We start from the raw sequence: 14,286 nt of genomic DNA on the forward strand, positions 1-14,286 counted from the left end.
AACAAACTCAAGGATTTCAAAGCATTTTGCGATATTGCTGTTGAACTGAATTTTATGGTTTAAATGCGAAGAACGTGATATTTAATAAATAAATTTAACACACAAAATGTTAAAAAAAAAGTCCCTTTGGACGTAATTTAAAATCTCAAAACTTTTCACATTTCTTTTTTAATATTTTTTTAATGTAATTTTTTTTAAATATAAAATCTGAAAGGTTTCAGATTTCCTCCCCCCTGGTTTTTCATTACGTTATTCAAGTGATGAGTTCGTATTTATTCACGACTACTTTTAATTTAAATATAAAGATTCCGCTAACGTTGGAAGATCTTTTAATTTCCTTTCTTATATTGTTTCCTAACCAGACAGGAATTCAATGTTGCAAGCCTACTTCCCGATCAAAGTGGAAGATTGCAATGTTTCTTTGAAACAAACGTTACCTTTGAGATATAGCTAAGTTATAGAAGAAAAAAACGTTTTTGTCAAGGGCATAATTTTCATCAAAGTATCCTTTTCCAAGCTTTTAAACTCTGTCTTTCCTCATCGAAAGAAACTGGTTGTACCACTTGCGTTGGTAATTTATCTTGTTTGACCTTATGGTTGCAGTGAAACAGAGAACTTTGAACTGATATTTCCGAAATTTTGCTCTTTAAAAATTTCTTTACCTACCTTCTCACCTATTAACAAAGGCTATTGTCTTCGTCTTAAGTAGAAAGGAATGTTTGGAAACTGAACTCAAATACAAGTATTTGAGAATATAGTTTATAATTCTGAAACTCGTACCGTTTGAACTTTAAGAAAGGGCTTACTAAAGCGCATAACAAAAAATATGTAAAAAAAAAAAAGCTGAAAGTTTTCAAATTTGATATTACGCCAAAAGGGCTTTTTTTAACGTTTTGTGTATTACCTTTATTTATTAAATATCGTGTTCTTCGCACTTAAACTATAAAATTCAATTCAACAGCAATATCGCAAAATAATTTAGAAACAGCATATCTTAAGAATTTCCGATACAAGTCTCGCGCGCTGGAGATAAGAGTTTTTTTTTTTTTTTCTTTAATAACAATTTTTTTTTTTTTTTAGTCCAAAGGGGCTTTGTCCCTGAAGGACTATTGTTTTCGTTTTGCGATTTTGCGTCGGACTCATAAACGTCGGTTCACTTTTATAACTGTTGCCACAAAATGTTAAGAGTCCTGCATTATATTTGAAGAAATTAAATAATGAAAAATCTGCATAAATGATTGTCTATTTCTCGCATTGTGATAAAACAATGGTACATAGAGCCATCGAATTTTGAATGACGAAATCCTACTGCGAATATGGGCATCTGAAATCCCAAATTTGGAATTTGTTTTATTATAGATTTTATATTTTGTAAAACTTTAACGAATTTTTGATTTACAAACTCAATGCTTTAAAAGCGAGAAATGGCAACGTTATATGGAAAAAAAAATACTTTTATCTCCAGCTCGCGAGACTGTGTATATCGGAAATTCTAAAGATATGCTTAATTTAACATTATTTTGCGATATTGTTCTTGAACTGAATTTTATGGTTTAAGTGCAAAGAACATGATATTTAATAAATAAAGGTAACACTCAAAACGTTAAAAAAAACGCCCCTTTGGACGTAATTTAAAATCTGAAACATTTCAGATTTTTTTTTTTTTTTTTTTTTTTTTTTTCCCGTTCCAACATAGACCTCCAAACTAATGGTAAAGTTGAACGCGTTAATCAAACAATTATAACTAGGGTAAAATGAAATTAAAGAGGGCTTAATAAAGCGCATAAAAACATGTAAAAAAATGTGAAAGTTTTCAAATTTTATATTAAGCCAAAAGGGCTTTTTTTAACGTTTTGTGTGTTATCTTTATTTATTAAATATCGTGTTCTTCGCACTTAAACTCTAAAATTCAGTTCAATAGCAATATCGCAAAATAGTTTAGAAACAGCATATCTTTAGAATTTCCGATACAAGTCTCGCGCACTGGAGATAAGTTTTTTTTTCCTTTAATAACAAAAAAGTTTTTTTTTTCCCCTTTAATAACAATTTTTTTTTTTTTTTTTTTTTTTTCCCGTTCCAACATGGACCTTCAAACTAATCGTAAAGTTGAACGCGTTAATCAAACAATTATAACTAGGGTAAAATGAAATTAAATTCTTGTCAACATAATATAGTATGGACAAAATTATTATCCCAAATTATTGAAGGAATATAATAATACTCCTCATTCTGTAATGAAATCCCCACCATCATATTTAATGCATGAAAAATTATCTTATGATTCCTTACTTAACAAACAAACTTAACTTTGTTTAGTTAACAAATGTTTTTTGTTTTGTTTTGTTTTGTTTCGTATAGTGTTGGCATTGCTCGCTTCGAAATCGTTGAGTATGTTAATCAAAAACTCATGAATGCTTTATGAAACTGATAATAAACCAAATTCTAAATTCGAGCTTCCAGATGCCCATATTCGGGTGGAGACATACGTCGTTCAAAACTGGATGGCTCTAGGTACCGTCGTTTTATCACAATGTGAGAAACCTACATACATTTATGCCAATTCTTCATTATTTAATTTCTTTAAATAAATATAATACAGGGTGATAATATTTGCTGGCAACAATTTCAAAAGTGATTCGCCGTTTAGAGTGAATCAAAATGCCAAAACGAAATAAATAGCCATTCTGAGTTAACACTTCTTTGGGCTAATATGTGTATAACATATGTCATGTGCGGCTAATAAAAACAAGTGTTCACAGTATCGCGCAATATAATCAGCAGTTATACTTCACACTACTAAAAAACGTTAAAATACGACACGAATGGACAACGTATCTAAAAAGAAAGCGAAATCTGATATCTAAGTTCACGCAATAACAGTAACTAAGCAACTGACTTGAACGCTCAGGCCTTTAGTAAGTTTCAACCGGTCGCGAGATATTTCTAGCAATTTCTGCTTCTCGAGATTGCTGGCAAACACTAAAAGGATAGAATTACGGTTACAGCTAATTTAATGGTCAATTACATTTATTCAGTTTCAATACAAATTACCGAGATATGCATTTACTGAATGTTAAATGCACGTGCCTGTGTATTCTTACTCTTTCGACACAGCTTTCCTTTAAAATTTGTCTCGCGCTGCATTGCAAGGGAAAATTCAACAATTTTAATTCTACTAATATTATCTAACTAAATACAAAAAATGTCTTAATAACTTCGATTTTTTTTGCTTTTATGTAGTTCATGTATTAATTTACTTGGTAAAATTCGGGTCTTATTGCTGATGAGTTGGATCTAACAATACTTTTAAACTTTTTCTTGCCTTAGATGAAGCAAATTTATCAATTACTTCATTTGAAGTCGGTCATTTCAAATTTTTCTCTTTCCACATTTAAAAATGCTAGATGACTTAAGTTATCTTGTTTCACCGTTGATTGTAAATAAATGAAATAGTAAGGAGTATTTGAAGTGCTATTCTTAGGTCTGAAAAAACATGTTCTCCACAGATCTGTAATGGAATTTCAGGTTCAGATTCTTTTCTACTGCGGAGTAATATCTTGCAGTCGCATTCACTGCTCAAAACAGAGTTCGGTATGAAATAACCATATAATCGACAATCTTTTTAACTTTGGTAGACGGTTGATTAGATTAAAATATTACTGAAATTGAATATCGAAATAAAAAACATCACCCAACATTTAAAAGAATTAGAATATTATTAAATTTAAATACTTTAAAATACGTTATATAGAATATAATATATATATATTATATAGAATAAATACATTTACTACGAGTATAAAATACTAAAGAAAGGTTAAATTATTACTTTCATATAGCATAGAAATAGAATAAAAATACCACTATAAAAACATTGCGCCAACGTTTAATTGGATTAAAATATTACGTAAATTGAATATCGAATTAAAAACCATCATACCAACGTTTAAAAGAATTAAAATATTACTTAAATACTTTAAAATAAGTAAATAAGAACGCTTCGTACACTAGAGCTAAAGTGATAGCAATTAGTTTATTGTTGGTAAAAAAGGAGGAATGTCTAATAATTTTCTTACCGTTACATCGGTTATTTCTTCCAACATGACCACAATATCATATACGGCCGTCTCAGAATCGGCTCTTCTAACGGTCTTCATCTGTGATCTACACTTTCGCACTTCATTAAAGAAACAATTAGCGACGTTTCCTTCAAAAATTTAAAATAAATTTCCTCTGACCCTTGTAAGAATTTATAAATAAATCTTTGATTAGGAAAGCCAGGCTGGCGAAAATAAGGTCTCGAAGGACAATTTTTTGATTCTGAAACCAAAAATTCTTGGTACTTATCAAAAACAACATTCATCTTTGAAGGAGACATTTTTGAAGGAATTCGAAGATATGAATTAAATTTTAAAATGGCGCGGTAATGCACAAATTTTCAGCAACCTATCGGGGAGCTGATTACAGCTCATTAATGCACAAATATTCTAAAACCAATCAGAGAGCTGATTACATCACGCCTAGAATTAAAATTATTTAAATAATCATACATAATAAAATCATTTTAAAAAAGAAATGCAAAATTAAATTGTATTTTAATATTTAACAGCCATAATAAATGTTTAAAACATTAGATTAAATTTATAGATATTAAAACCAATTACTTTTAAAGTAAGGTGACGTCACTGATTACATCATCCACAGCATAAAATTTCATAAAATATGATAAAGAATAAAATTTTTATTTCAAATAAAAATGCAAAATTAAATTGATTTTTAATATTTAGAAGCCATAAATAATATTTAAAACACGGAATTTATGCATAATAACACGCATTATTTTTTAAATAAAATATCAACAAAGTATCGGTTACCATAAATAACTTATCCAGCAATGGGTTTACCATAAGTCGTATTACTCGCCAAAAGAAAAATTGCCAAAAACTCGCCAAAATCCGTGCAACCGTCTACCAAAGTAGCACCAACAAAAGGAAATAGGAGAGATTATAAAGGAAAATTATAACCTTTACAAAGTTGGGAATATGCAAATCTAGTCTCCCTGCAATAACTGAGAAAATTGCTACTATAACACCTAAGTGGTTGAAGTATGCAAAGCAACGTAAAGAAAGAAATGAAATGTATGTATGAAAATGAATTCAAATTGAATATTCATTCTGAGTGCTAGAATTTCCTTATGCATATGAATTTTATGAACCTTTTTGTACAGAAGCTGTCTTGAAATCTTAGAATCTAAAAACTTAAAAGTTTATATATTTTTTTTTTTACTATATTATAAGTATTATAAATTCTTATGTTTGAAATGGTCTGGGTTTCCTCTAACAGTAAATCAAACGATCATAGAACTATTTAATACTTATTTAAAAATTTGGAGTTTTCTATCAATTTTAAACTAATTTAAAATTTAATAAAATTGTTTTAAAACTCTTGAAACAGTCACTGCTCATCTCAATGCATATAATAGCATTAGATATTTTATAACAATAACACATATTTTGTTTAATTTTAGGAAGCTGAAGGAAGCATTGTAACCATATATTATGAATATATGAGTCATATTATAAAATTCAATGATAGTCATTTGAAAAACTGTATATATTTACCTAATTGTTGATATAAATAAAATGTGTTATAAATAAATATTCAATATAATTATATAATATAATAAAATGTGTTATTAACAGTATTAACTTCTTATTAATTAAGAAAATGCTTCATAAAATATTTTAAAAGGGTCTTTAAAATTTTTACAAGAAATGGATTTAAGTTTGTTATGGTTTGTCTAGGTGAATGGATATTTTTACATCTTCATATTTATTAATTAAAACTGTCGTACATTTATTGGAAAAAATACTAATTTTATATGTTTGATTTCATTCACATAGCTCACTATAGGTATTTATTGTACTACTTAATATCTGAATGAAGAAATACAAGTTTAATTTACACGAAAAGGTTTATCAATACAGTCAAAAGTCGTTAATCCGGACCTCAAAGCTACAAACTTTCTGCGCATGCGTCAACGCATAATGCGTTCACGCATGCGCATAGGCGTTTACGCATGCGCATAATACCTTTATGCATGCGCGTTTAATGTATAACGGACGGTATAAGCTAAGCTAAAATTATATCTATTTCAGTTAATGTTGCAGATTGCGTTGTTCCTTAATCTTCGAATTGGATCCGGCTTATTATTTTTTGCAGACTGTTAGAGCAATTTTATAAAAGTAAGCTTGAACTTTCGATTATGTCGAATAGAATTTCTGATATATATTTACTAATATGTAAAGGATCTACAAAGCGAAAGCATGTTTCGATGTCCATCAAACAAAAAGTGGAATTGCTGCAAAAAATGGATAAAGGCATATCCTTTGTTTCTCTAACCATTCCGAAATCTGTTTATCAATTTCACACTGCTCTGCGGGGGGGGGACACTACGGCGCGCAATGAACTGGAAGTTGATCTGTCAGCGCTATCCTCATCTTCAGGGCAGATGTTTTTATTTTATTCGGCTTATAATTCCTTACTAAATGTAGTATTTCACATCGAGTTCTTTGATATGATTTAAATCAAATTTCTCGTCATTATAAATATCACGAATACACATCAAATAGTTTTCTGGTTGCAATTTTCTAATTTAATGTGTGCGTTGAAAGAAATGTTTAATAAAGTAATTTTCTAATTTATGCATGCGCGCATTGAAAGAAATGTTTAATAAAATAAACAAATAAGTATTAATTTTTTTTTTGTAAATTATGATACCCTTTAGATAATAATTGCTCTTTATTTCATAAATTACGGTTTCCTATTTTTAATTTTATAATTTCTGAATGCTATCTTAACAGATTTAAACTGATGATCTATAATCCGGAAAAACCGATAATCCGGAATCGCCGAAGTCCCGACGAGTCCGGATTAAAGACTTTTGACTGTACAAGTTTAATTTGCACAAAAAGGTTTATCAATATATGTTTTAAATGCAGCAAAACACAAATACACAAAAAACAAATTATTTCAACAATGTGCTGATCAGCACAGCATTTTGATAGTAGGATGTAATTATTCCCTTAACTGCTCAAAAAATCCTTTGGTGAGGCATACCACATGCCCAATCTATAATATATTTTGAAGATTTTTCAGCTATTTCATTTAGTTGGCCCTAGGATCTATAAATAGTATTTAAATATTGCTATGAAGGCAGTAAGTAGTAAAATGTATATTATCACAAGTGATTACTGAAGATTTTCCATAACTGAGCCTTAGTAACAATAATTGCTGCATGAACTAGAATAATTTATTCATGCAAATATGTTATGCTTTTACATTATAAACTGTGTAAAATTATGCTAATTTTAAACTTTAACTGATGAGAGAGCAGTAAAATATGTTTATTAAATACAGAAATATTTAAATTAAGTGATTAAAATTAAGAAGTAATAAAAACGAATTAAATAGTGTTTTTATTTAATACAATTACTGAAATATATTGATGATATGCAGGGTAAGAAAAATATTTTTAACTTGTAAGTTAAATATAGTAGCATAAATTTGTAATTTTTCAATGAAGAAGCAATGGTGAAAGCAAATACATGTTTTATATTACTATATATAAATTTCGTGATTTATTTTCCACGGCGATATTTTGGATCCACTTATTTTTTTGTATCCACAGCTATTCGTTCTTTATTCCAGGATAAGCTTTATATCGCTAATTTGAAATCTAAGATTTTATTGAAAGATTGTGTTGATTTACAAAAAGGTTTTTATTCAAAACATAGTATTTCGTCATATAAGAAACTATTCAAATAGGTAAATATAGTATCTTTATGTAGTATTAAAACGGGTTTTCTCTAATCTAGTTGTCAAATCTAATAATTCTATTCATTTTCTGGAAGAGAAAGCAATTAAGGAAGAGAGAAAAACAGAAGGCAAAATTGTACGTAGCGTATTCGGAAACTAAGTACCGTTTCATTCTAGCGCCGTCGCAGCGCTATGGTAGGCGTCCCGCGCATGCGCACTAATCTTTCTTGTTCACTGACTTTCAATTGTCGCCATTTTGGTTGCTCTATGTTGTGTTAACGCAATACAAGATATTATACATCGGAAACGCCCCTGCAGTCGTGTCATTACGGACAGTCAGTCAACCCTGCATGCTGTCCTCAATCCCGCCCACAGCTCCCCAATCATAGAGGGTATACAGGAAAACTTATGTCGAAACCAAGAAATGAGAATAACATTGGAATGGACGAGAGCTCATGTCGGAAACTCTGGCAATGAGACAGCTGATAGATTAGCAAATGAAGCCGCCCAGAACATGGAGGCCGCACAGATAGAAATACCGCAGCCAGTGTCCTACCTCAAACGGAAATTGAGAGATGCAGCTCACTTACTATGGCAGACGGCGTGGGACAATGCGGACACCGGCCGCCGAGCCCATGCACTGCTGCCCAAAGTAGACTCTGAATTCATAATGACACGGCCGCAAATGGTATACTATATTACAGGGCATGGGCCCTTTCCTGCTTACTTTGCGAGATTTGGAATATCAAACTCAGAACAATGCAGCTGCGGTGAATCGGGCACAGCAGAACACTATTTGTATCAGTGTCCGCTTACAGAAGGAATGCACTTTCCGTACCCGCAGAACAACGAGCAGGCCTTTAGAAGGTTCCTAATTAAGCACAACTATCACAGCAAGGCTATAGTAAATATCATAAAAAAGCTAATGGACATGGGCACTGAAATATGCCAATGAATATCTAACATGAAATGGTCTGTGCAAAACGCAGCTAGCAAAGACAATATTCGCCTACACTGAGAGCGATACCTCAAGGTATCAATCACCGGAAAAAAAAAATTAAGTAATAATCTCAGATATTCAGCAGCATAACTCCGGGTAAAACTATGCACATGCTAGCACACTGACAGCCAACAAAAGCATTTCTCATACCCATTTGTCTGTAACAAGCATACCAACGTGTCATGTATTTAATTGTAATTTGTAATATCATACTCATGTGTCAGCTACAAGTATCTAAATGTATTATGTAATTTGTACTCTCATAAGCATGTGACTTAACAAGCATCGAAATGTATTATGTACAAAAATGTAAAGTGTACACACACAGGTATGTAATTTGTAATATCTGTACACAGGCATGCACCAATTCGGAAATTGTATGTTACAAGCAAATATATTTCAGCCCAGTTCGGCCATGTACTACTTAACAATTTGGTTATTCAATGAATACTGGACCTGGGCAGTAAGAATGAGCGTCAACCCGGTGGCATTAGATTCGTAGAACTGCCAACCGGACGGTCCAGGCGTTGGGTTTGGGCGCGCGGTGCGAGCCACCCATGAGGCATCACGGGTCATACTCAAGATAAGGGCGGGCGTGACACTATGCTAATTAACTTAATAGTAAAGGGGTGGTGGTCACGTCCTCGGTCACTTGTCTATGTTGTGTTTTCAGTTTGCTGTGCACATTCAAAATGTTTAAGACAATTAGTTCTCCCGCTGACTGTGAGAGTCGTGACGTGATTAAATTTTTGAACGCTAGGAATGTTAAACCGGCCGAAATTTATCGTCAAGTGACAGAAGTTTACGGTGAATAAGCGATAAGTGATGGAATGGTGAGAAAGTGGGTAAGAATGTTTAATGCAGGTCGAACAAATGTCCACGCCGAGGCTCGGAGTGGTCGGCCTTCTGTTGTCACCGATGATTTGGTAAGGAAAGTTGATGAAGCAATTCATGAGAACAGACGCTTCACAATGAGAACTCTTTCAGAGGCATTTCCACAAATTTCACATACTGTTTTGTTGAAATTGTGTCTGACCGCTTGAATTATCGCAAACTGTGTTCCCGATGGGTTCCAAAAATGCTCACTGATGTTCACAAAACAAATCGACTTGGTAGTGTCCTGACATTTCTCACGCGGTACAGTGATAAGGGAGAAAATTTTTTAAACCAAATTGTGGCAGGTGATGAAACTTGGGTGTGTCATTTCACGCCAGAATCGAAACAACAATCGATGGAGTGGAGACACACTCATTCTCCGAAAAAACAAAAGTTCAAAGTGACAATGTCATCACAAAAATCATGTGCACTGTCTTCTGGGATAGGAAAGGCGTTTTGCTTACTGAATTTCTTCCCAGAGGTGAAACCATTAATGCGGCACGATATTGTGAGACTTTAACAAAACTAAGGCGTGTCATTCAAAACAAACGAAGAGGAATGCTCAGTAAAGGAATTGTGTTGTTCCATGACAATGCTCGGCCCCATACTGCTGGTGTCACTCAATCGTTAATTCGACAGTTTCATTGGGAGCTGTTCGATCACCCGCCGTACAGCCTGGACTTGGCGCCGTCCGACTATCACTTGTTCCTGCACATGAAGCGCGAGCTTGGTGGCAAGCGCTTTGGATCTGACGATGACACGAAAAATGCTGTGGAGTCGTGGTTATCGAAACTGGCGGGAAGTTTCTTTGACGATGGTATACAAAAACTGGTCACCCGCTATGACAAGTGTTTGATCATTGGCAGAAACTATGTTGAAAAATAGTTTAAGATATGTATTTTCATGTAAAAATAAAATTGGATTCAAAAAAATTGTTTTACTATTTTTTTTTTCAAAAAGGTACCTAGTTTCCGAATACGCCTCGTACAAAGCAAAACAATTAAAAAATACACTGCAAACTAAATAGAATTTTTGAAATATTTCTATTTGGTAAGAAAGGGGAGGAGGTATTAAATTAAGAAATATAATGTTTTTAATAAGCTCTCATAGGAACTCCGACTTTTAATACAGTTTCGAAATTTTGAAAAAATATAATTGTCTTTAAATATTAAATTGAAAGAAAGCAAAGTTTTGCTTCTTCTTTACAGGTGTAATACTCAAAAGTCTTTGCAATATGTAAAATCTTATAAAATGACCATATGATCACTTTTGGATCATACATTCATCTAGTCATCTAATTTGCATTTGAAGGGTATACGCTATGTTTTACATAAAAATGTAAATAAATCATAAATGCATCACAGTTATATAACTTCAATTATAATTAGATATAATAGTAATCATTGAAAAAATTTCATATGATTATGTTGAATAATATCAATAATTTAAAAATTTCGAAGATTCTGGTAAGATTTTAATAACTTGAAGAGTATAACTTCTTACTGGATAAACAAAACATTCTGCATTTTCTGTATACTCTAGTTTACAGTTATATAACCTTAATAGGATGAGATACAACCTCACTAAGATGAGAAAATTTAAAATAATTATATTGAATATTTTCAATTATTTAAAAATTTCGAATATTACGGAGGTATAATTATACCTTGAAAAGTATAATACCTTTTACTGGATCATTAAAACATTGTTGTAGTTACCTGTTCTTTAAAATAGGAATTCATCACTCTAAACATTTAGAAAGTAATCCAGTGTTGCATGACATGCTTTTACATCTTTAGTGACATTATATTCATGGCACTTTATTAAGCTGCATTCATGTCACTCTATGGCTTTATATTAAAGTCGAAATGAGTTGTTACATGAATGTCGCAGTGCGACTTCACAACAATTTCACAGTGTAATTTCACGACAGCGTTGCAGTGCAACTGCGCAACCATGTCGCAGTGTGACTTCACAACAATGTCATAATGTGACGTCGCAAAAAGCGGACATTAAGCCATTCTTACGACGTTACTGCAATATTGAGGTCGTCACAATGTGACACGTTTGCAATATTGCAGCGATGTGCCGTGCTGTTGGGGTATATATTAAGAAGTGCAAGTGAATTATTCTTTTGGGGCAAACTAAAAAAATTCCGCCAAGATAATTTTTTGAATTTCTCCGTAAATTTCGCACCAAATTTTACAAAATAGGACGTAATTTAATAGGCCGTACAAGGAAGTCATGTGATGTCCACATCAGATATTTTAATATTAAATATTTGATTAATTAATATTTTATTTTCATATTAATATAGATGGCAGCAAAGATGGGTAATATTAAAGTTCTGTGTAAATGAATTTAATTTTTACCATAAATATGACTGTAATGTGTCACATATTTATCGCTTTCGATAGACGCAACGATAAATAATATGTGAATGTGTTTTACGCTAAATATGCGACTGTGTGTTCGCGTATAAATGATTCAATTCGGAGGTTTAATACGCAATATATTAATTTAAGAAAACAGCCTACTGCTATTTCCATAATAACATTCTTTGGAACACCTTAGCAAATTCGAGCGTTCTCAATATATGTTTGTCTTCACGAATGTTTACCTTTTTTTAATAAGCATCGATATGTTCCGCAAAAGCATCGATTTAAGGAAAATGTTAAATATGAAATCTTATGTTAAATATGAATCTGAATGAAATAAATAGACAAACTCAAATTACCTGTTTTAAATTGTCATTATTTCAAAATTTTTTAAAGTTCAGAGAATTTGATCTTATAATACTTTACAAAATATTAATCAGTTTACATGTTTATCAACAGTATAAACTGAATATTAAAAAAAAAATTTCTCGAAGTTACATATTTTTACCCATTGATTTGAAGTCGCTGTAAAGTTATACAGGGGAAAAAAAGAGGCTACCTTAAGTTATTGTTAAAGTTCTAAAAATCTAAATAGTTCACACTTTTTTTTTTCTGGGTAAAAATTACAATAATTATTAAAATTATTTCTTCAATTGTCGCATAACATTAGAGCCACTCACAATAACAAATAATACTAATATTCACCTGTAGATGGAGCCACAAAATGTGTAAATTTCCCCAAAGACTGGTAAATAATTTTCTGTAGGAAGTACACAGTTTTAACATTTCGTTTCCAATATCAGATCTCAAAAAATACAAAATTCTGTAATTCTTATGTTTAGATAGAGACTTTGTAAATATGAGGGTTAAAAGAGCTCCCCCCTCGAAGTTTCAAATGATTAAAGAGTATGAAGAGCAAATATATGAATGCGTAAAATAATAATAAATTAAAAACGGATGACTTCAAGCTACACTTAATGCTTAAAAAAATCCTGCGTACATAGCTTATACAGCTGTCATTTAAAAAAAAAAAAAATGGCAAATTGCAAATATCAGCTACCCAAAGATACGCAATGAAATAAAATATAAATAATTTATAACACAAGGGAGGGGAAAAATTCGTTAAACGATTGCATTTTAAATTATTATCGTAGCGATTTACGATCATAAATTATAAACAGATGACTTCAAGCTACACTTGATGCTTAAAATATTCTGCGTACATTACTTCTGCAGCTGTCATGACAAATCTCTAACTGTTCTCCTATTGTTATTATGCAAAAATGTTATTATGCAATAGAAATGTTTATTAATTTTAGACATCGTACACTGAGTCCTCGGTAGTATAGTGGTCAGTATCCCCGCCTGTCACGCGGGAGACCGGGGTTCGATTCCCCGCCGGGGAGGAATTTTTATTTTACAATGTCTTTGATAATTTTTTCCTACTTTATTGATTCAAAACATGATTTAAATTTATGACAGTTAAGCATTATAAAACTTCAGATTTCTTAGATATTTTTAACAGTTGATTTTTTCCGAATCTGTATAAAATCTGAACTAAATCGTAGTGCCGCGGGAGCTGTTGCCGGTCTACATAGGACAAAAATGACAATTTAATTTCCGTATTATAAACAATACAATATTGATTATTAAAATAAAACCAGCATTTTTAAAAAATATATTTCATTAATAATATTTTCCTATTTGTTAACACAATGAGATAATTAGCAATACGCTGCCGTGAATTAATTTTATTGTTATTTGCAAACAAGATTACATTTTTTTAAAAAGAAAATTAGGTACCTCACGTATATTTGCAAACTAATTAATAATTAAAAAATACCTTTTTAAAACATATATAATGTACCACTACTACAGCGCATTTCTAGTTTTCTTACTTCTCAAATAAAGTTAGATTTAGTAAAATTAACAAAGAAACTCCCAACTTCCGGTAAAAATTTAATTTCAAATGAAAGGATAATTTTTTTTTTAATTTTAGCTAAATGATATGTATTAAATTTTATTTGAGGGGAATTATCTTCGTTTAAAATAAAAAAGGAAGTTTTTTTATGATTTCTAATCGCTTGGATTTAAGAGTACATGGTTTTAGAATTCAGTCTTTGAGTTCATAGTCTAAATTATATGTCAAACATGTGTAAATGTGTATTATTTAAAAAGAAATCATAAATGGAGTATTTGACGAAAGATATAGTC

General features: G+C 31.3%; 1 non-coding gene across 1 annotated transcript; it reads left to right on the forward strand.

Annotated features, from left to right (window-relative positions):
* Positions 1-13,406: 13,406 nt before the first annotated feature.
* Positions 13,407-13,478, forward strand: TRNAD-GUC (transfer RNA aspartic acid (anticodon GUC)). Its single transcript has one exon. It is a non-coding gene; the product is annotated as a tRNA-Asp (tRNA).
* Positions 13,479-14,286: the final 808 nt, after the last annotated feature.

This window comes from Stegodyphus dumicola, chromosome 7 (genome assembly GCF_044657685.1).
Source record: "Stegodyphus dumicola isolate Sdum_Otavi_A_Nest chromosome 7, ASM4465768v1".
Taxonomy (NCBI): domain Eukaryota; kingdom Metazoa; phylum Arthropoda; class Arachnida; order Araneae; family Eresidae; genus Stegodyphus; species Stegodyphus dumicola.